The sequence below is a fragment of the Lotus japonicus genome, chromosome 1 (genome assembly GCF_012489685.1).
Source record: "Lotus japonicus ecotype B-129 chromosome 1, LjGifu_v1.2".
Taxonomy (NCBI): domain Eukaryota; kingdom Viridiplantae; phylum Streptophyta; class Magnoliopsida; order Fabales; family Fabaceae; genus Lotus; species Lotus japonicus.
In genome coordinates this window covers 63517565-63542191 of record NC_080041.1, presented here as the reverse complement: position 1 = coordinate 63542191, position 24627 = coordinate 63517565, and the positions used below count along the sequence as shown (strand labels likewise).

At 40.3% G+C, this 24627-nt stretch overlaps 1 long non-coding RNA gene across 1 annotated transcript; it reads left to right on the top strand.

Moving 5' to 3' along the window:
* Positions 1-19975: 19975 nt before the first annotated feature.
* On the top strand, positions 19976-24334 carry LOC130737605 (uncharacterized). Its single transcript, XR_009018807.1, has 3 exons — positions 19976-20341; positions 21169-21285; positions 22693-24334. It is a non-coding gene; the product is annotated as an uncharacterized LOC130737605 (long non-coding RNA).
* The last annotated feature ends 293 nt before the right edge of the window (positions 24335-24627 follow it).

Genomic DNA, 24627 nt, shown 5'->3' with positions numbered 1-24627 from the left:
GTGGAATGAGAATCTTAGGGTAAAGATTGACTTCAGAAGCTGGAGATCATATTCGAGTAAGAGTTTTAGTGGTGTTATCATTGATGATTGTAGTTAAACCTCGGCAAGTTGAAAGATGATATGTCTGTTGAGACGTCGTTGGTCAACATTGGGACTAGAAGAGTGAAACAATCGAAGGGAAAGCAGAGTGCTTTAGTAAGAGTTATTTGGAACAAAAACACAGACGATGCCATATGGGAGTTAGAGAAAAAGATCAAGAACAATAGTCAGAGTTTTTACTGAACCCTAAGTTTCGAGGACGAAACTTTCTTTTTGGAGGGTAGTAATGTAAGACCCAAGTTTTTAAGCTTAGGATCAGTGGAAGAGATTTCCATTTACGATTAGGGTTGATGTATTGTGAAGGGAAACCTGAACTAGAGTTTACCAAATGAAATAAATTTATGAAGGAGAAAGTTCAGGAAAAGTCAAAGGATTGCATCATGATCGATAAAAGTTATAGCACGATCGTTATACGCTTAACCTAGGTCAGAAACCCTAGTATATAGCTAATTTTCACTTTTAGGCACGATGGAAGTTAATTCCAAAAATCTTCAGAGAAATGTTAGAACTTCTCTTTTTCCATATATCAAAATCGTTTCGAGGCGAAACTCTAGGATCTACGAACGTTCGATTCCAATCATCGGAAGTTTGCCGAAACCGAATCCCTGGTATTTCAAAACCCTAGAATCACCCGACTATGGGGACTTTTTCTATTCAGAGCTTCAAATTAATATTCTACACGCGTACACCCATTTCTCTTGATGATTTCAATCTTTCTTCAGAAGGAAGTTTTCTATTCCGACATTCGATGCAAAAAGCAACTTATCGGGCAAAATAGTTTTATACCGACTATGATTTAGTTGCCAAAAATACAAGGAGACCTCATTTTAGTTTTGGAATTCTTTCGCCAAAAACTATCTTAGAATTCACGGAGAATGACGCCGGAAAAATCAGATTCGCGAAACTTTCATTTTACCGCGTTTTGCCAACCTCTATATATAGCCAAGAAATGAGAAAAAAATCACAAAACTCACCCAAAAACCCATTCAAGGCCGCGAGTTTGCATAGGATAGGAGGAGGAGAGATTTTCTTCATTTCTTGCTTGATCGTCGATCAATCAGTTGCTACTTCAAGGTTTCGAGGTATAGTCGCTAATCCTTACCTCTGATCGCTTTTTCCATAGCTTTTCTGTAGACTTTTCTGAGTGGATAGTTTATGGGTTTTTGCAAAACTATCCTGAATCTTTCATTTATGATTCTAAACCTCTTCCTTATGCGCCCAAGATCACTTCTGCCGGATTAGATTTTCCGTTATGTCGCCGGAATTCCGCCGGAATCAATTTTAGCCTTAAATACCCATTTTTGGAGTTTTTGAGGTAAAGCTTCAACCTTTAGGCTAAAAACTATCGCCTTAGCTTAGTGTTAGTAGGATTAGTTGTCATAAACGTCGTTAGTAACGTCCCTGCAAAATTTGGTTTTTGGGATTTCAGTTTTGAAATTTCTAAGTTAAAAATCATGACCAAAATACCCCTGCGACAGTTTTTGATCCGATAATTTTTCCGAGTTCAGAATACCCTTAGTTACGGCTAATGAAAGCATAGGAACCAAGTTTGATCGAAGAAAAATCGAGCCCCACAATTGTGAAAAGTGGTCGAGCCTTATAGAGGAGGAGGGGGAAAATTCCTTTTCCGAAAACTTGTCCTTTCGCGCTAGATTATCGTACCTCGGAGTATGAACTACTTCGTGTAACCTTAGTGAGCATTGATAGCTTAGTTTCCGATAGATTTTGATAGAATTCTGTGGTTTTACTTTAAAGGTTCTTTTGAAGAATTTCCTGAAGATCAAGGAGCTCATTGTGAAGGAACGTTTGAGGAGAACGCTGGAATAACTAGAGGTAAGGGCAACTTACCTTACTAGCTAATGCTTTAGGTGTCGACGCATTCGACTTGATTTATTGTTTATGCACTTGTTTGTGATTGACTGGGAAAAGTTTTCTGAGGCTTCGGCTGACAATGTAGATGATTCATCTACTGAATGTTTTTGGAGATTGACTTACATGCTATGTGCTATGTGGGTAATCTAGGATGTGTGGTGCATGCCTTATATGCTAAGTGTTATGTGGTTATTGCTTATTATGTTGATATATGACATGTTGATTGATGGTGCTGAGTTATTTATGCTTTAGCAATGAAATCTGAGTTTCTGAATAGTGAGAATAGCGGGCAGGTCATGCCGATTTTATTTTGAGAGTTTTGGGGAAAGTTTGATAGGACGAATGAGATTCGGGCCTTGTTATGGTGTTTTATGGATCGAGACATTCTCTGGAGTCATTTGGGGATTTGGAGATCCCGAGAACTTATAAGAATTGCGATAAGGCTAAAAGGATATTATTTTGTGAAGAAAACTCATAAGACCTTAAACAACCTCTAAATCTTTAAGTAATGATAATAATCTCGAAGGAAGCTTAGGAGTCGAATCTTAGTTTTGGAAAACGAGAAGTGTCGTCGGATCCAAGTGTTGAGATATTGAGAGGTTTTGAGTATGTTGATACTCTTGTGCTCTGGGAGCAGTTGTGTTGTTGGGCTATCTGAGAGATAAGCCGGGAAACGGGTAGTTTCCGAGCATGTTGATGCTCTTTGCTCGTTGAGCAGTGTTGACCATCGGATAGAGATGAGTCGGATGATTGGGAGATCATCATGAGATACAGTTTATGCCTTCGGGTACAGTTTATGCCTTCGGGTACAGTTTATGCCTTCGGGTACAGTTTATACCTTCGGGTACAGTTTATGCCTTCGGGTACAGTTTATACCTTCGGGTACAGTTTATACCTTCGGGTAATTCGGACATCGACGGGGGATATGATCGACCGTGAGGTTAGGATCGACCTGTTGATTGTCGGGCATAGCGGAGGGAAAAGTCGACCCGCAGGGTTAGGACTGATCCGGCTATGTCAAGGTTGTAAGTGACACTCGGGAGTTATGGTCGACACAATGCCAGTGTTAGGACCGACTCAAACGTGCCCAGCCTACTCTTTCTGGAACCGTCGAGAGTGACGTTGCATTGACATATCATGCACCCTAATTGTATCGTTATGTGTTTTTGATGAGTTGATGTTGATAAACATCGTTATGTGTTTTGATGAGTAGATGTTGATAGATATCGTTATGTGCTTTGATGATTGAATTGTACTAAAGATTTGATGACATGCTATGTTTAAACCTTAGGGTAGACAATGCAGAACTTATATGTATATAGACAACATATATATATATACCCCTTATACTTTATCTGGTGTCTTGTATTCTCTATCCTATATTCCGTAAGTTGACCCTTGCACGTGCTACCTGTGTTTGGGGGGCTATGTATGCCCTTTTTGTCAGATGTCGTTGGGGGATTCTTCCGTGATTCCTCGTCGTTCGGGGAAGACCCAGAGCGAAATGACTACTATTGAGCCTTCGACGTGGACCCGGACTTCATGCATGACCAGATGGGAGTCGATGATGGAAGTATGGGGGATGGGTGATTAGAGTCTATTAAGGTTGGGTGTTAGTGTCCTAGCTCTGACTTATTCTTATTTTTGAGGGCTTGTGTTGCTGACACTTGACCTAACATTTTGGGATTGTACATTTTGCCTACGGGCGTTACATTTTTCTACTTTCCGTCACTGGAGGTTACTCGTGACGAGGTCGCTACTTACAGCGGAGAATGTTATATGTATTGTGTATTAGTTCTGTTACCTTTCGCATTTGGGTTTTATTTATTTCAGTCTTAGTTGTCATCAAAAAAAAAATATTTACGTTTTTCCGCATTAAGTTTATTTTGGTTACTAAAGTGACGCCACCGAAATCGGGGTGTTACAGTTTCCGTAGCTTTTCACTATGTCTTTCTGTGCTCATAGTTTTGAGGTTTTTGCAAAACTATCCTGATAACTTCATTTTTCTATCTAAACATCTTCCCTACGTGCCCAAGAGCATGTTTAGCGAATAATACTGCGCCGATTCTCGAAAAACTACCGTCGAGTTTCAATTCTGCTTAAAATACCCATTTTGGGGCAAAGCTTCGTCCTTTGGGCTGAAAACTATCGCCTTAGCTTAGAGCTAGTAGGATTAGTCGTCATAAACGTCGTTAGTGACGTCCCCATCCAATTTGCTTTTCGAAATTCCAGTTTTGAAATTGTGAGCTAAAAATATTGACCAAAATACCCCTGCGACAGTTTTCGATCCGATAATTTTTCCGAGTTTAGAATACCCTTAGTTACGACTAATAATAACCTAGGAACCAAGTTTGATCGAAGAAAAATCGAACCACACAATTACCAATAGTGGCCGAGAGCTACCCTAGGAGGAGGAAGAAAATTCTTTTTCAAAAACTTGTCCTTTCGCGCTAGATTATTGTACCTCGGAGTATATACTACTTCGTGTAACCTTAGTGAGTATTGATTACTGAGTTTCTGATAGAATTCTATGGTTTTACTCTAAAGGTTCTTTAGGAGCATTCGAAGAGAATCCTGGAGAATCTACAGGTGAGGGCTTCTCACTGAATCCTTAGTTAATGATTAGGTGTCGATGCTTTCGACTTGATTTACTGTTTATGCACTTGTTTGTGTTTGATTGGGAAAATGTTTTCTGAGGCTTCGGCTGACAATGTAGATGATTCATCTACTAACTGTTTTTGAGATTGAAGTACATGGTACGTGCTAAATGGTTAATCTAGGATGTGTGATACTTGCTTACATGCTAAGTGCTAAGTGGTTATGTTAGGATGTGTTGATATATATGACATGTTGGTTGATTGTACTGATTTAACTATGTCTTTTCTTATATATCTATGGTACTGAGAAGTGAGAATAACGGGCAGGTCATGCCGAATTTTTATGAGAGTTTTGAGAAAGTTTGACAGGACGAACGGAGTTCGGGCCTTGTATCGTTTTAGTGGATCGAGACATTCTCTGGGAGTTATTAGAGATTAGGAGATCTTGAAAACTCATAAGATTTGCAATAAGACTAAATGGAATCTATTTTGTAAGGAAAACTCATAAGACATTAAACAACCTATAAATCTTTAAATATTGATAACAATCTCGAAGGAAAGCTTAGGAGTCAAATCTTAGTTTTGGAAAACGAGAAGTGTCGTCGGATCCAAGTGTTAAGAGTAGTAATAAATTCTGAGTATGTTGATACTCCTTCGCTCTTTGAGCAGTTTGTTTAGCCATCCAAGGGATGAGCCGAGAAGCTTCACTGAGGCGTGAGACCTTGTGAAAGCGGGAATCTTCACTGAGGCGTGAGACCTCGCGAAAAGCATGGAACTCCACTGAGGCGTGAGACCTCGTGAGAGCATGAAACTTCACTGAAGCGTGAGACTTCGTGCAAGTGTGTAAATTCACTGAGGCGTGAGACCTTGTGAAAGCATAAAACTTCACTGAAGCGTGAGACCTTGTGAAAGCATAAAACTTCACTGAAGCGTGAGACTTTGTGAATGTGTGAGACTCCACTAAAGCATGAGACTTTGTGAGAGCATTGATGACTCGAAGAGTTATCATGAGTGTTTGCACTCATTTTACGATTAATTGTATTTTGTCGCAGAATCGACTTTTACCTTAGGGTATTCTTTTTAGAGACAATAAGTTAGTTAGAACACGTGGCGACGTGTCGAGTGAGGTCGGAGACGTTGTTTGACTAATTACTTTGCATTCATGCACTCATTTTGAGGTATTAACACGGGACGAACTCCGGACCTCGGTGGATTCCAAAATGGTCATAAGACCCGGATTTCCATAAAAGAACACTACGGTGATTCTTAGTAGCAGACGGAAATGGCAGACCTTCGGGTTCACTGCTGATCTGACTACACTTTTTGTGGTGTAAGAGACACGCGAGCGGAAATGGTCCCACCGTTACTGGTGCTAGGATTGACTCGTTGATGTCCATCCTTTTTCCGGAATGCATTTGGTTAACTGGGTTAACCTGCATCTGCATTTCATGCAACATGCATACTGACTTAGTTGTTGAGTGTGTTTGATACTTGTTAATCCTATTTGATGCATGTTAATTGTTATTACTGTCGTTTATATTCATTGTAGAATGTACAACCCTAGGATGCTATCTCTAGCTTATAAGCCTAAGTGGCTATTCTCTTATCTGTATCTATCGGTGATATTACTTACATAATTCTTTGGAGTTGACCCTCGCGTCTTCTGTGTGTGCTTTGGCGGACTACGCCCATTGTCAGATGTCTTTGGCGGGCTGGTTCACGATGGTTCACCCTTCGGGGGGGACTAGGTTTGAGATGCTGGATCAGGATGACCCCGGCGCATGAGTGGTCGACCCCGCTGGCCATCGAGCGACGTACTCGGGGAGGATCATGGAGGATCGTGTCGACAGCTTAGGACACTTGACGGAAGGAGTGCTGAGGACGGTGTACATAGACTTGGTCGTTCTGGATTCAGATTCGGACGACGATCATGCTAGCATGCAGGATTGAGTGTTAGTGTGAGCTCCTCGGGATAGGATTAGTGTAGGAGTAGAGTCTTAGCTCTGACCGTCATTGTTTCTCTAGGGACAGGGTAGTTTCCCGCCTATAGCTTTTTGTGTGGTTTCTCTACGGGAATCACAGAGAGTTGGTTGGGCTAGGAGGTCTTGTTTTAGGCCATCTGGACTGACTTATTCTCTTTTTTGTGGTTTGTGTTGCGGACACTTAACCTTTACTTTTGGTCGGTACATTTTGCCTACGGGCGTTACACTCTTTTACTTTCCGTCACTGGAGGTTACTCGTGACGAGGTTGCTACTTACAGCGGGGGCTGTAATTTATATTGTACATTAGTTCTGATTATTTTTCGTTGTCGGGTTTTATTCATTTCAGTTTATAATTCGATTATAAAAAAAAAAAAAATATTCACGTTTTTCCGCATTAAGTTTCTTTTTGGTTACTAAAGTGACGCCACCGAAATCGGGGTGTTACAGATTCACTCAAGCTAGTCACCTTGTAAAGATGGAAGGTGTGACTAGTGATGAGCTCAAGATTAAGCTCTTCCCTCACTCCTTGAAGGGGGGAGCAAGGATTTGGTACGATGGTTTAGATGATACCCTCTCTTGGGAGGAGATGTTCCAAAGGTTTTGCGCAAGGTTCCTACCTTGCACATGTGGAAGAAAGATTGATGGTAAGGAATTTCCTTCCTAACACCAAAGGAAGGAGAGTCCACCTAGGACTATAACTTAGGGCTGCTTGGGAGACAACCCAAGACTTGTTTTCTTTTGCTTGTTTGTTTGTTGTATTTTTTAGGGAATGAGAGCATTGATTCTGGAGTAGGAGGTGTGTCTAAGGCCTCCATGGTAACTTGTAAAGGAGGTGGACTCTTTCCCTTTAGTTTAGCTCATGCATTTTTACATATTTTTTCTTTTGTAGCTTTTATTTTTCTTTTTATCATGCATTGTTATTTATGTTTTTGTTTTTGGGTCTTTTACTTCCCTATACTCACATGTTTTTAGCCATAGTTTTGTTTCCTTACATGTGCTGTTTTTGAAAATGTTTTTGTGAATACTTGTGTTTTCTTTTGGGGATGAGTGATTGCATGCTTTGGGGAAGAGAGGAGGAGACTTTGGTCTTCCAAGTGTTTCTTAAGGATAGAGTTGGTGTGAGTCCATAAGGGTCCATCTTCAACCCTTCACCATAAAATTTCTAGGGAGGATCCTGACTCACATGTACTTCAGAGTTTGTTGGCTTGAACATTTGTCCCTAGTTGTCCCTTTTGAGCTTATTGAAGATTTCTTTGTTAGCCAAATGATTGGGATGGATGATAGGTTGGATTTTGGGAAGTGTTGGTCCTTGCATTGTGTTGGAGCTAGTAATTAAAGTTAGAAATGTCTCTTGCCCCAAGTGTAAAAAAAAAAGGATGAAGAAGAAAAAGAAAAAGAAAAAAAAGACTCCTAATCAAGTTGGAGTTGCAAAAAGGAAAAAATAGAAGAAAAGAAAGTTGAAAAAGGGGCCAAGAGACTTGTGCTTAAAAGTTTGTTGTTGAAAGCTCCGGGGTTACTAATAGGACCACACTCAAGATGCTTGAAGCTTTAGACTTCCTTAGGGACCAACCATCTTGTACTTCACCAAGCCAACATTTCAACCCTTTGAAGTCTCATTGAATTTGTGCATGTTTAATCTTGGTTGCTCTTGAGTGAATGATATCCAGAACCTATGAACTGCTTGTGTGCTCAGTGCACTAAATATATATCTCATCCAAGGAATTTTAGATCTATATGCTTCTCATGATGGACTCTACACTATTCTTTGTCTGAAAGTTGCATGAAGTGGATTGTTGTGTCTTTCTTTTGGAACCAGTTGTGGTTGTGTAAGACCTGGATTTACAGAACAAGTTAATTTCCGACTCACGCGTAGAATCAGGGTAAGCGTGACAGGAGTTTGATGTTTGAGGAAGATTAATGAAGAAGAAAGTGCAGGAATTGCTGGAGGAATGTTGCGTAGTCGTTTTAGGAGTTAGTGCGAGTCGTCTGTGTAACACCCCGATTTCGGTGGCGTCACTTTAGTAACCAAAATAAACTTAATGCGGAAAAACGTAAATATTTTTTTTTGATGACAACTAAGACTGAAATAAATAAAACCCAAATGCGAAAGGTAACAGAACTAATACACAATACATATAACATTCCCCGCTGTAAGTAGCGACCTCGTCACGAGTAACCTCCAGTGACGGAAAGTAGAAAAGTGTAACGCCCGTAGGCAAAATGTACAATCCCCAAAATGATAGGTCAAGTGTCAGCAACACAAGCCCTCCAAAAATAAGAATAAGTCAGAGCTAGGACACTAACACCCAACCTTAGTAGACTCTAAACACCCATCCCCCATACTTCCATCATCGACTCTCATCTGGTCATGCATGAAGTCCGGGTCCACGTCAAAGGCTCAGTAGTAGTCATTTCGCTCCGGGTCTTCCCCGAATGACGAAGAATCACGAAAGAATCCATCGACGACATCTGACAAAAAGGGCATACATAGCCCCCCAAACACAGGTAGCACGCGCAAGGGTCAACTTACGGAATATAGTATAGAGAATACAAGACAACAGGTAAAGTATAAGGGGTATAGATATATATATGTTATATATATACATATAAGTTCTGCATTGTCTACCCTAAGGTTTAAACATAGCATGTTATCAACACTCTAGTACAATTCCATCATCAAAGCACATAACGATATCTATCAACATCTACTCATCAAAACACATAACGATGTTTATCAACATCAACTCATCAAAACACATAACGATACAATTAGAGTGCATGATATGTCAATGCAACGTCACTCTCGACGGTTCCAGAAAGAATAGGCTGGGCACGATCGAGTCGGTCCTAACACTGGCATTGTGTCGACCATAACCCTCGACTGTCACTTACCACCTTGACATAGCCGGATCAGTCCTAACCCTGCGGGTCGACTTTTCCCTCCGCTATGCCCGACAATCAACAGGTCGATCCTAACCTCACGGTCGATCATATCCCCCGTCGATGTCCGAATTACCCGAAGGTATAAACTGTACCCGAAGGCATAAATTGTACCCGAAGGCATAAACTGTACCCGAAGGTATAAACTGTACCCGAAGGCATAAACTGTACCCGAAGGCATAAACTGTACCCGAAGGCATAAACTGTACCCGAAGGCATAACTGTACCCGAAGGCATAAACTGTACCCGAAGGCATAAACTGTACCCAAAGGCATAACTGTACCCGAAGGCATAAACTGTACCCGAAGGCATAAACTGTACCCGAAGGCATAAACTGTACCCGAAGGCATAACTGTATCTCCTGATGATCTCCAAATCATCCGACTCATCTCCATCCGATGGTCAAAACTGCTCAACGAGCAAGAGTATCAACATACTCGGAAACTATCAATTTTCCGGACTTATCCCCCGGATAGCCCAACAACACATAGCTGCTCCAACAGCACAAGAGTATCAACATACTCAAAACTTATCAAACTCCATCAACACTTGGATCCGACGACACTTCTCGTTTTCCAAAACTAAGATTTGCATCCGAAGCTTCCTCTCGAGTTTATTATCCTTATGTGAAGATTTAGAGGTTGTTTAATGTCTTATGAGTTTTCTTTACAAAATAGTATCCTTTTAGTCTTATCGCAAATCCTATCAGTTCTCGGGATCTCCTAATCCCCAAATGACACCAGAGAATGTCTCGATCCATAAAACACCATAACAAGTCCCAAATCTCATTCGTCCTATCAAACTTTCCCCAAAACTCTCAAAATAAAATCGGCATGACCTGCCCGCTATTCTCACTATTCAGAAACTCAGATTTCATTGCTAAAGCATAAATAACTCAGCACCATCAATCAACATGTCATATATCAACATATTAAGGAATAACCACATAGCACTTAGCATATAAGGCATGCACCACACATCCTAAATTACCCACATAGCACGTAGCATGTAAGTCAATCATAAAAAAACATTCAGTAGATGAATCATCTACATTGTCAGCCGAAGCCTCAGAAAACATTTTTCCCATCAAACACAAACAAGTGCATAAACAGTAAACAATGTCGAAAGCGTCGACCCTAAGCATTAACTAGAGATTCAGTGAGATGCCCTCACCTGTAGATTCTCCAGGATGAACTTCCAACTCTTGTTCACAATCAAAGGCTTGCTCCTCTGGGAATTCCTTAAAATCACCTTTAGAGCAAAACCACAGAAATACTATCAGAATCTATCGGAAACTAAGCTATCAATACGCACTAAGGTTACATGAAGTAATTTATACTCCGAGGTACGATAATCTAGCACGAAAGGACAAGTTTTCGGAAAAGGAATTTTCCTCCTCCTCCCCCTATAGGCTCGGCCACTTTAGGTAATTAGGGGACTCGATTTTTCTTCGATCAAACTTGCTTCCTATGCTTTCATTAGCCGTAACTAAGGGTATTCTGAACTCGGAAAAATTATCGGATCAAAAACTGTCGCAGCGGTATTTTGGTCATGATTTTTAACTTAGAAATTTCAAAACTGAAATCCCAAAAACCAAATTTGACAGGGACGTTACTAACGACGTTTATGACAACTAATCCTACTAGCACTAAGCTAAGGCGATAGTTTTTAGCCTAAAGGTTGAAGCTTTACTCCAAAAACTCCAAAAATGGGTATTTAAGGATAAAATTGATTCCGGCAGAAATCCGGCGACATAACGGAAAATCTAATCCAGCAGAAGTGATCTTGGGCACATAAGGAAGAGGTTTAGAATCAGAAATGAAATATTCAGGATAGTTTTGCAAAAACCTCAAAACTATCAGCTCAGAAAAGTCTACAGAAAAGCTATAGAAAAAGCGATCAGAGGTAAGGATTAGCGACTATACCTCGAAACCTTGAAGCAGCAACTGATTGATCGACGATCAAGCAAGAAATGAAGAAAAGCTCTTCTTCCTCTTCCTTCTATGGAGCTCGCGGCCTTGGAGAGAAAATGGAGGAGTTTTTGTAATTTTTCTCACCTTTCTTGCTATATATAGAGGTTGGCAAAACGCGGTAAAATGAAAGTTTCGCGAATCTGATTTTTCCGGCGTCATTCTCCGTGAATTCTAAAATATGTTTTGGCAAAAGAATTCCAAAACTAAAATGAAGTCTCCTTGTATTTTTAGCGACTAATGCATAATCGGTATAAAACTATTTTACCCGATAAGTTGCTTTTTGCATCGAATGTCGGAATGGAAAACTTCCTTCTGAAGAAAGATTGAAATCATCAAGAGAAATGGGTGTACGCGTGTAGAATCTTCATTTGAAGCTCTGAATAGAAAAAGTCTTCATAGTCGGGTGATTCTAGGGTTTTGAAATACCAGGGATTCGGTTTCGGCAAACTTCCGATGATTGGAATCGGACGTTCGTAGATCCTAGAGTTTCGCCTCGAACCGATTTTGATATATGGAAAAAGAGAAGTTCTAACATTTCTCTGAAGATTTTTGGAATTAACTTCCATCGTGCCTAAAAGTGAAAACTAGCTATATACTAGGGTTTCTGACCTAGGTTTAAGCGTGTAACGATCGTGCTATAACTTTTATCGATCATGATGCAATCCTTTGACTTTTCCTGAACTTTCTCCTTCATAAATTTATTTCATTTGGTAAACTCTAGTTCAGGTTTCCCTTCACAATACATCAATCCTAATCGTAAATGGAAATCTCTTCCACTTATCCTAAGCTTAAAATCTTGGGTCTTACATTACTACCCTCCAAAAAGAAAGTTTCGTCCTCGAAACTTAGGGTTCAGTAAAAGCTCCGGATATTATTCCTTGATCTTTTCCTCTAACTCCCATATGGCACCGTCCGTGTCTTTGGTTCCAAATAACTTGCACTAGAGCACTCTGCTTTCCCTTCGATTGTTTCACTCTTCTAGTCCCAATGCTGACCGACGGCGTCTCAAAAGACATATCGTCTTCTAACTCTCTGTTGTCCGGTTCGACCACTTGCGTCGGGTCTCCGTTGGAATAATATTTGTTGGCATTCGTGCAATCGCACAACCTTAACTACTTGCTCCTTTGCTTTTGTTCGTCCAAAATACTGATTAGAAACTCGGTACATTTCTATGTTCCGAAGCGAATGCTCAACTTGTCCTCGTGATGTTCACTCATGATCCAAACTCAACTCGGTCGCTTGATAACTCCTAGTCAAACTATTGCCTTGGAATCTACTAGTCCATTAACGTCACTTCCAACTTCGCAACCATCCTCATTCGCACCATGAAATCAATCTTCTACTTAATCACCATTCAAATTACGACTCGACTTGAGTCTTAATACCTCGTGCATGACAAGACTCATCCCCTTAATCATAAATTCATCAACCACTCATAAGCTAATCATCCTCTTAATATCCAACAATCCATTATTGTCGTCTTCGTCCTCAAAACCTTCCTCACTCAAACCAGTTTACACTTACTGAAATCCCTAACGCTTCGCATAAATTGAGACTTATCCTCTAGAAGATCAATTCATAACTGTACCTCAAAGGTCTTAACTAGTCATTTTATCATCCGATCCTCCAACCTTCTGAGGTTTAACTACTATCGTAACTGCTATCACCACTACATCCCTTGTTCATACATGATTTTCAACTCCCTAAGTCAATCTTAATCATAGGAGTCTTATTCAACTGAGCAAAAATTCACTTGCTAACTCTAGCATGCATCACCGAAATCCATAACCAAGTTCCATTCACTATTAGACTCTGAGTAGCTTGTCCAAATATGATAACTTCAAGTATTCATCTTAATACTAACACTTTCCTTCTTGTAACTTGATTACCATCTCTTCGATAAACTTCTTAATCTCCCAATCAAATTATGACAAACTTCAAGTCCTACACACTTATGACAAGAATTAATAGACTTAAAACCTAAACCTTTTCCAAGTTTGGATCTCTGATGCTCTGTAACTCTTCAACATTTCCTAAAAGAATATTCATCTCTTAAAACTACAACTCCTTCGCAAGGAAAACAAATACTTAATGAGAACCTTTTCCTCCCAAACTCAACCAATCTTCGATCAACTCAAGTTAATCTTACCAATCCTTCTATCAAAGTCCATAGCCAGCTGTGATTCCGAAAATCACCCCCTCAATATTAAGTTGATCAGGCCTAATACATCGAAGGTGAAAATCTAGAAAAAGCCCACTGGAATAGTCAATGAGTTCCTATCATCCAGTGGTCGCAAATACCCTGACGTTAAATCTTCAATGATGTCGCTACGGAACTACACACCCTCGACATCATACGTATACTATCCATGAGAAATCTCTATGAGATTCATCCTTCAGCTTCTAGCTTCCTTTTAAACGCGTCGGTAGAAGACTACTTTCTAGGCTTAGCGTGTCATTCTAAACCTCATATAACTTCTATAGCTAAATTACGAGCTACGGTCAAATAAGGTATTAATAGGCGTAATAACTATAAGGTCAAAGTTCAACAATATAGGCAAGTTAGGCGTGTTTGCACACGCTACGAGAGTAATGAAACATATTATACTAGAATGAGAAAGAATGGTTAGAAGGTTACCATCGTTCTTGCGCTCTCCTGTGACAAACCCCTCAGCTCTCTCACCGTCCATGGTGTAAACTCTTGCTGTAGCCGCAGAACGCTTTCCACGAGTAGTGTTCACGGTTGGCTCCGTCTTGGGTGCTCTGCACTGACCGGCATCATGCCCCATTTTGTTACAATTGTAGCATTTGGGCCTCGTGTCAGGACAAGCATTAGCATAGTGCCCTGGCTTCCCACATCTGAAACAGGTCATCTCCCTGTTCAAAGTCCGATCTCCAGAACCACCAGCAGTACCCGTCATGGGTCTGTAAGGTCCTGAAGTAAACCCTTTTTCAGCAGGACGCTGATATGGCCTCCCGCTCTGAAATTTCCCTTTGTCCTGAAAATTTTGAGAACCTGATCTCATCGGCCCTCCCGTTCCAGCCCGGTTCAGCCTCCGGTTCTTCATCAGTTCCACCTCCGTGGCTTTCTCAACCAAAGATTGGAATCGCATGATTCCCAGTGGCCTCACTGAGTCCTCAATAACAGGCCTCAGTCCATTAACAAAGCGCTTGCACATGTAGCGCTCGTTCACGTGATCATGAAAGAATTGAAAATGCTTCGCCAAAGATTCCAGCTTCGAAGCAAATTCCGGTACTGACATACCTCCCTGACGGAGTGTCAGAAATTGTGACTCCCGCTCATCCCGAGCACTTGTTGGAAAGTACTTTTCCAAGAATGCGGTCCGGAAAGAGTTCCAGTTGATCTCTTCATGGTTAGCTTCCATAATTCCCCTGGTGCCCTTCCACCAGTACTCAGCATCACCGAGCAGTAAATAAGTTGCCATACCCAACTTGGCAATCTCAGCAGTTTGCAGTACGCCAAATATCTTCTCTATCTCCTGAATCCAGAGGTCCGCTTTGTCTGGATCAGTACCACCAGAGAACTTAGTTGGGTTTTGCCTCCTGAAATCATTCAGACCTTTGTTTTGGTCCAGAGTTACTTCCCTCTGGCGCTGATGCTGTTCACGTGCCTCCTCAGCAGCACGCCTCATCGCATTATCGTTTGCTTGCGCTGTCACGGCTTGGGCCATAGTGGCCATCATCGCAGCTAATTGGTTAGTATTCACCATGTTCTGTTAAGTTAAGCAAACAGTTAGTACTCATCATAAGATAGCATCTAGTATAACTATACAATATGATTAAGCAATAACTTCAATCAATTCTAAGCGAAAAATCGCTTGCAGACAATCAATTTTCACTCTTTGCAGAGTCACACAACCAAGCACAGAAGACCTATTCCCCAACAACTCCCGAAAGACTCGACCGTGCTCTGATACCACAATGTAACACCCCGATTTCGGTGGCGTCACTTTAGTAACCAAAATAAACTTAATGCGGAAAAACGTAAATATTTTTTTTTGATGACAACTAAGACTGAAATAAATAAAACCCAAATGCGAAAGGTAACAGAACTAATACACAATACATATAACATTCCCCGCTGTAAGTAGCGACCTCGTCACGAGTAACCTCCAGTGACGGAAAGTAGAAAAGTGTAACGCCCGTAGGCAAAATGTACAATCCCCAAAATGATAGGTCAAGTGTCAGCAACACAAGCCCTCCAAAAATAAGAATAAGTCAGAGCTAGGACACTAACACCCAACCTTAGTAGACTCTAAACACCCATCCCCCATACTTCCATCATCGACTCTCATCTGGTCATGCATGAAGTCCGGGTCCACGTCAAAGGCTCAGTAGTAGTCATTTCGCTCCGGGTCTTCCCCGAATGACGAAGAATCACGAAAGAATCCATCGACGACATCTGACAAAAAGGGCATACATAGCCCCCCAAACACAGGTAGCACGCGCAAGGGTCAACTTACGGAATATAGTATAGAGAATACAAGACAACAGGTAAAGTATAAGGGGTATAGATATATATATGTTATATATATACATATAAGTTCTGCATTGTCTACCCTAAGGTTTAAACATAGCATGTTATCAACACTCTAGTACAATTCCATCATCAAAGCACATAACGATATCTATCAACATCTACTCATCAAAACACATAACGATGTTTATCAACATCAACTCATCAAAACACATAACGATACAATTAGAGTGCATGATATGTCAATGAAACGTCACTCTCGACGGTTCCAGAAAGAATAGGCTGGGCACGATCGAGTCGGTCCTAACACTGGCATTGTGTCGACCATAACCCTCGACTGTCACTTACCACCTTGACATAGCCGGATCAGTCCTAATCCTGCGGGTCGACTTTTCCCTCCGCTATGCCCGACAATCAACAGGTCGATCCTAACCTCACGGTCGATCATATCCCCCGTCGATGTCCGAATTACCCGAAGGCATAAACTGTACCCGAAGGCATAAACTGTACCCGAAGGTATAAACTGTACCCGAAGGCATAAACTGTACCCGAAGGCATAACTGTACCCGAAGGTATAAACTGTACCCGAAGGTATAAACTGTACCCGAAGGCATAAACTGTACCCGAAGGCATAACTGTACCCGAAGGCATAAACTGTACCCGAAGGCATAACTGTACCCGAAGGCATAAACTGTACCCGAAGGCATAACTGTACCCGAAGGCATAAATTGTACCCGAAGGCATAAACTGTACCCGAAGGCATAAACTGTACCCGAAGGCATAACTGTATCTCCTGATGATCTCCAAATCATCCGACTCATCTCCATCCGATGGTCAAAACTGCTCAACGAGCAAGAGTATCAACATACTCGGAAACTATCAATTTTCCGGACTTATCCCCCGGATAGCCCAACAACACATAGCTGCTCCAATAGCACAAGAGTATCAACATACTCAAAACTTATCAAACTCCATCAACACTTGGATCCGACGACACTTCTCGTTTTCCAAAACTAAGATTTGCATCCGAAGCTTCCTCTCGAGTTTATTATCCTTATGTGAAGATTTAGAGGTTGTTTAATGTCTTATGAGTTTTCTTTACAAAATAGTATCCTTTTAGTCTTATCGCAAATCCTATCAGTTCTCGGGATCTCCTAATCCCCAAATGACACCAGAGAATGTCTCGATCCATAAAACACCATAACAAGTCCCGAATCTCATTCGTCCTATCAAACTTTCCCCAAAACTCTCAAAATAAAATCGGCATGACCTGCCCGCTATTCTCACTATTCAGAAACTCAGATTTCATTGCTAAAGCATAAATAACTCAGCACCATCAATCAACATGTCATATATCAACATATTAAGGAATAACCACATAGCACTTAGCATATAAGGCATGCACCACACATCCTAAATTACCCACATAGCACGTAGCATGTAAGTCAATCATAAAAAAACATTCAGTAGATGAATCATCTACATTGTCAGCCGAAGCCTCAGAAAACATTTTTCCCATCAAACACAAACAAGTGCATAAACAGTAAACAATGTCGAAAGCGTCGACCCTAAGCATTAACTAGAGATTCAGTGAGATGCCCTCACCTGTAGATTCTCCAGGATGAACTTCCAACTCTTGTTCACAATCAAAGGCTTGCTCCTCTGGGAATTCCTTAAAATCACCTTTAGAGCAAAACCACAGAAATACTATCAGAATCTATCGGAAACTAAGCTATCAATACGCACTAAGGTTACATGAAGTAATTTATACTCCGAGGTACGATAATCTAGCGCGAAAGGACAAGTTTTCGGAAAAGGAATTTTCCTCCTCCTCCCCCTATAGGCTCGGCCACTTTAGGTAATTAGGGGACTCGATTTTTCTTCGATCAAACTTGGTTCCTATGCTTTCATTAGCCGTAACTAAGGGTATTCTGAACTCGGAAAAATTATCGGATCAAAAACTGTCGCAGGGGTATTTTGGTCATGATTTTTAACTTAGAAATTTCAAAACTGAAATCCCAAAAACCAAATTTGACAGGGACGTTACTAACGACGTTTATGACAACTAATCCTACTAGAACTAAGCTAAGGCGATAGTTTTTAGCCTAAAGGTTGAAGCTTTACTCCAAAAACTCCAAAAATGGGTATTTAAGGCTAAAATTGATTCCGACAGAAATCCGGCGACATAACGGAAAATCTAATCCAGCAGAAGTGATCTTGGGCACATAAGGAAGAGGTTTAGAATCAGAAATGAAATATTCAGGATAGTTTTGCAAAAACCTCAAAACTATCAGCTCAGAAAAGTCTACAGAAAAGCTATAGAAAAAGCGATCAGAGGTAAGGATTAGCGACTATACCTCGAAACCTTGAAGCAGCAACTGATTGATCGACGATCAAGCAAGAAATGAAGAAAAGCTCTTCTTCCTCTTCCTTCTATGGAGCTCGCGGCCTTGGAGAGAAAATGGAGGAGTTTTTGTAATTTTTCTCACCTTTCTTGCTATATATAGAGGTTGGCAAAACGCGGTAAAATGAAAGTTTCGCGAATCTGATTTTTCCGGCGTCATTCTCCGTGAATTCTAAGATATGTTTTGGCAAAAGAATTCCAAAACTAAAATGAAGTCTCCTTGTATTTTTAGCGACTAATGCATAATCGGTATAAAACTATTTTACCCGATAAGTTGCTTTTTGCATCGAATGTCGGAATGGAAAACTTCCTTCTGAAGAAAGATTGAAATCATCAAGAGAAATGGGTGTACGCGTGTAGAATCTTCATTTGAAGCTCTGAATAGAAAAAGTCTTCATAGTCGGGTGATTCTAGGGTTTTGAAATACCAGGGATTCGGTTTCGGCAAACTTCCGATGATTGGAATCGGACGTTCGTAGATCCTAGAGTTTCGCCTCGAACCGATTTTGATATATGGAAAAAGAGAAGTTCTAACATTTCTCTGAAGATTTTTGGAATTAACTTCCATCGTGCCTAAAAGTGAAAACTAGCTATATACTAGGGTTTCTGACCTAGGTTTAAGCGTGTAACGATCGTGCTATAACTTTTATCGATCATGATGCAATCCTTTGACTTTTCCTGAACTTTCTCCTTCATAAATTTATTTCATTTGGTAAACTCTAGTTCAGGTTTCCCTTCACAATACATCAATCCTAATCGTAAATGGAAATCTCTTCCACTTATCCTAAGCTTAAAATCTTGGGTCTTACAGTCTGCACACCTGACTTATGGCGAGAGTGTCCAGAATAGGCTAATTCGATTTTAGAGCTACTTTTTAAGTGAGATTTCGAATCCTTGGAAAATTTAAAGGTTCTCTTTATTTTTCCTTCGACCAGCGTTTCATTTCGGAACTCTGGACTGTACGCACAATAGTATTCACTTTTCGGAAGCTCGACGACGCTAATTTCTTTGCTTCGAAACCCTAGATTCGAGCGATGGATGAAGACTTTTTCTATTCGGGACTTATAACGAAGTTTCCGTCCGTGCTGCCAGATTTATTTCGACATTTCCAATCTTTCTTCAGAAGGAAGTTTTCTCATCCGACATCAATTGCAAAAAGTAGTTTTGCGGTATATTTTGAAGCATACTGCGTTCAAGCCATTTTCTCACTTAAATGAACCCGATGCAAGTATCGCCCTTTCTTGGATCAATACTTAGATTAATTGCATAATATGACAACGTCATATTTGTTCTAATTGTCTAACAGTTATTCTTTGGCTCAGTTCTTACTCATTTTCTTGTCCATGGATTATTTTATTTTGCTCAAAGTGATTCAAATTTATATTTCATTATTTCATAGAGTTTCTCATAATTTTTTATATAGTAATATATCATCCTTATATTTTTTCTCTTAACTTTGTGAGCTAAATCATACAGTGTCCAAATCAATTTGTACCGATTAGTAAATATCTTCCAAAATATCTTTTTCCCTTGGCTGTGCTTCCTCCACGCCTTGCATATTGCTTACGGCCACCAATATTTTCTACCAACAAATATCTACAATCTAGTTCTCTCATTTTATCCCTCACGCACACCACCTCTGTGTCTCTCTCAATTCACATTTTGCATCCTTCATTCACAACTCCAAATACTCTCCCTACTCACGGCTCTCCCTTCCATCACTCTCTCGATCATGAATCCACAATTTTAATTTATTTTCTTTCTACTACAGAGCCCTTATTTTCTCCTTCTAATACAAAACATCAATTTTCCTTTCTTTTCATTTCTTTTGCTGCAGCTCACCAATTCTTTCCACTTATTCTTCCTCTCTTTTCTTTCCCCTGGGCAGCATAAAAAACGCACATCATGGTCCCTTTTCCTCCCTCACGTGATTCCTCTCTTGTGCAGCACCATCATCTTCATCTTCCAATTTTATGGTAAAACTTCTTCTCTTTTCTTTGATCATCTTTTTAGTCAGTTAAATTTACCCTTTTAGTTTCCACACCTAGTATCTTCATTAAAGTTATGACTATAGAAAGGATCTAGTGAACCATGGTTTTTATTTCCAAAAAGGTTGAGTTATTGTCTTTGTAAAAAATTTCAATTAGAGCTTTTTCCAAAGTGCTTTTACAAATGTTGTTTCCCATCACCGGATCTATAGAGCTTTTGAGATTTTAAGGATTTTAATTTAAGCTTTGATTAGTTATTTTTAAATGTTAAAAATGGCTTTGGAAGTGATTTGGGGAAAAATGAAAATTTATACTTATTTATGTAGACGTGGCGGAGCCTATGGCATGTGTTTTGGGTTTGGGAAATCAATTCTGAAACTTGTTTTGTTTAGTGAAAATCATAAGTTAAGTTTGAGGACTAAATGTTTATTGTGGGAAAACCTTAGGATTAAAACACAATATGCTTAGAAGTTTTGGGTTAAACTTGAGTTTTAAAAGTATTGAGGTTTATTTAGTAAATTTAGTAAAGGCAAAGGGTTGAAAAAGAACTTACTTTTTAGATGAGGACCTTTTTGCAATTATGTGCTTGTTAAGGGACTAGGGTTGAATTACTTAAAAATTGAGGAGTTGTGTTCCAAATGAGTTTTTGAAGGACCTTTCTTTAAAACTCACAAATATTTTCTCTTTAGACTTTAGTCCTTGAAACATAAAGCATGTGCATTTAGTCTAAGTGAGCTAGAAAGATTAGCTAGGCTTGTTTTGGAACTTTGGATGTGACCTTAGAGGCTAAGGTTTAGTATATGAACTTTGTGAAGGGTACGAAGGACGAAAGCGCCTCGCGGCGAAGCTAAAGAATAGAAGGAAGCGAGCCGACGTGGAAAACAAAGATGTAATCGGATCGGAGTTGCACCTTAGTACGGAAATTGGCAAAGGTTAGGGCAACTTGCTATTTAGCTATGATTGCATGATAGGCGTCGATAAATTCGACTTATGCTTTATCTGATGTTGTTTATGATGATGAGTTGATGTTATGATGCTTTTCCATAACTTGTGATATTGTGCTATTGTTGGATTGTGCGTTTTGACGCGACTTCGGAGTGGAGATTCATTGATCTAGTGATCTTTGATATTTCGGGTTGGATGAACAGCCCTAGGCAAGTTCAAATGTGGGGTTTGAGACTTAGTCATTCGTTGGGATTCGTTTGAATACTTAGACTTTCCCCGGGAAACTTCTTTTGGAGGGTTTTTTTTGGAAACTTAGAAAGATTAGAATTTCGAAAACTAGAGACTTTGGGAGACTTAGACTTTGAGAAATAAACTCATAACCTGACTAATCCAATTCGAAACGTTTTACTAAACGAATAATCATAGGAGAACTAATGGGGAAAATAATTGCGAAAGACGGGGAAAAGTCGACTTTTGTTGTGGGTTTGGAGAGTTATTGGAATTGGGGAAAGCCACTAAGGTGAGCTATGGTGATGATTGAAAGTCACCGAGTACTTCAGTACTCTTATCGTTGGGGTTGTGTTGTATTGACCGACACTAACCCTGGGTTTCGACATTGGGTTTTGGTTGTTGGAGTGTGTTGTATTGACCGACACTAAACTCCCGAGTACTTTAGTACTCTTGTTGTTCGAGTTGTGTTGTATTGACCGACACTAACTCCGAGTCGTGTTGTATTGACCGACACTGACTCTGGCTTTGATTTTGGGTTTTGTTATTGGAGTTGTGTTGTATTGACCGACACTCACTCCGAGTTGTGTTGTATTGACCGACACTAACTCTTGGGTTGTTTTGAGTTTGGGTTTGAGCTAAACACTTGTGTGGTGAGGACGATTCAATGTTTGGCTAACCATATTGCATCAATCAGGTGAATAACGGGAATGGTTCACCTGTGCATCTCATGGTGAATAACGGGAATGGTTCACCACTGCATTAATGATGAATAACGGGAATGGTTCATAATATGGTGAATAACGGGAATGGTTCACCAAGGATGAATAACGGGAATGGTTCATCCAGGATGAATAACGGGAATGGTTCATCCATAGTGAAGAACGGGAATGCTTCACTTGTGGCGAACGGGAACGCGTCACAATCCGGATCATATTGTGCATTTCACGCATACATTCATTCTGACTTGAATTGTGTGCTGTTTGATTATTGAAGAATTGTTAGAGCCATAACATGCTATGATTGTTTATATATATATACATATCAACATATATATCTATACCCCATATCACATGTTGAGTGTATATCTACTTATTTCTGTGAGTTGACCCTAGCGCCTTGGCTTTGGTTGCATGTTTGTGTTTGGGCGGTCGGCCTGCTGCCAGATGTCGATGGCCGACTGGTTTTCGATGGTCTCTCCCTCGGGGAGGATCAGGTTTGAGATGGAGGACCGGACTGACGAGCGTGGACGTCTGACGATAGGAGTTCTACGACGCATGGAGCTGAGCTTCAACTTGCCAACTTCAGTTCGCGGTGGACTCGGTACTGGAAGGGTAGGTTTAGGCAGGCGTCAGGTTTTGTGTAGAGCTCTGATTCGTTTTGCTTTTGGGACAGGGTAGGTTCCCGACGCATGACTTCTGTGTGGTTCTCTTACTGAGGGATCACAGTGAGTCAGTCGGACCATAAGGGTCTTTGCTTAGGCCATTTTTGAGGCCGACTATCTTCTTGTGGGTTGTAATTATAAACTTTCTTACTCACACTTCTGGATCTGTAAATATTTGCCTACGGGCACACTACTTTGGAGTCACTGCGAGTGCGCGTGACGGGAGAGTGCAGCTGAGGCTGTACTTGTGTATATATTTGTATATTGGTTAGTTAGTGTTGGGTTATGTCTTTACTTTCTATCGCTTTATTTAAAAAGAATCAAACGGAAAAAAAAATTACCTGTTTTCCGCGTAAAGTTTATTTTTGGTTACTAAAGTGACACCTGGAAATCGGGGTGTTACAGGTTGCTAAATCCCCCAGTTTTCTTATAAGTATTCCATGTTGGGCACTTGTTTTGGGAGCATTTCTTGCGCTTGAGGGCAAGCCAGTGTTTTTTTCGCTCGAGGGCGAGCTGCCGTTGAGTATAGTGGTGTGATGACTCTAGTTTAGTAGTTTTTTAGGGTCATTTCTTTGTTTGTTTTAACTCTTTTTGTTGAGTCTCATGTAGTGTTTTCATGCATTCTCATGCATTTTTATCTTTCTTTGAGTCTTTACTTTGTTTTGGTAATTTTGTAGTTTTATAGGGACTTTTCTCGCATTTTAAGTAAGTTTAGGACTTGCATGATTTTCTTATGTTATTTGAGGGTCCTCTTTGCTAATAAGCTCTTTGAGCTTCTGCATATTTTCCTTGTCTTGTTGGTTAAGTTTTCAGATCAGAAACTGAAGGAGAAAGAAGGCCAAGAAGCATGGACTTGATGGAGGACTTAAAGGTGCTTGAAGAGGAGTTAGGAAGAAGCTAAAAAGCCATTCCAGCGAGCTTCGAGCGCCTAGGCGCTGGGAATTGGCGCCTAGGCGCTAGGAACCTTCTAGAGAGCATGTTTTCAGCTGGAATTGGCGCTCAGGCGCTCTGAAATGGCGCCTGAGCGCCCAGACTCACCTGTTTTGCCTATAAATTGGTTTTTAGACATTTCTCTTGGAACCTTTCTCTAAGCCCTATGTTTCAGGTTTCATCTTTATCTTCTTGTATGGATTTCATAGCCATGTTTGGCTAAAACCCCTTTTGCTTTGGGTTCTTTGTAAGACTTATGATGTTTTAATCTTAATTCTTATTTCTATTCATGATTTCTCTGAGTAAACCCTTGAATCCCATATCCATGCTTTATGTTTCAAGTTAGAACACGTGCTAGCTTTATGCTTTTCTATAATAGAACGGAAGTTTGTTATAGATTAGGGACTTGTTGTGGGATTACCTCTTCTATACTTGCTACTAGGAATAGAGGAAAGGTTGAGGTTTGTTTGCCTGAATTGCATGATTAATGCCTTTAGCAAATGTTTAGGTTATCAAGGAATTGTGCCTATCTTTTGGCTTGAGAGGATTGTCCATGCGAGGCTAGAACATCAAGGAGATACTCAGAGTTTTGTGGATAGAATAGGTTGATTAGAACCGAATTAGTCAAGCAAGAACCCAAGGCATGCTCACCATTGTTCTTCACACACTTATATTTCAATTGCTTGTTAATTAATCACCAAAACAATCAACCTTTAAAACTGAATTTTACTCGCTTTCCTACCGTGAACTCGAGGCTTAAACTGAATTCTCATACCAATTCCCTGTG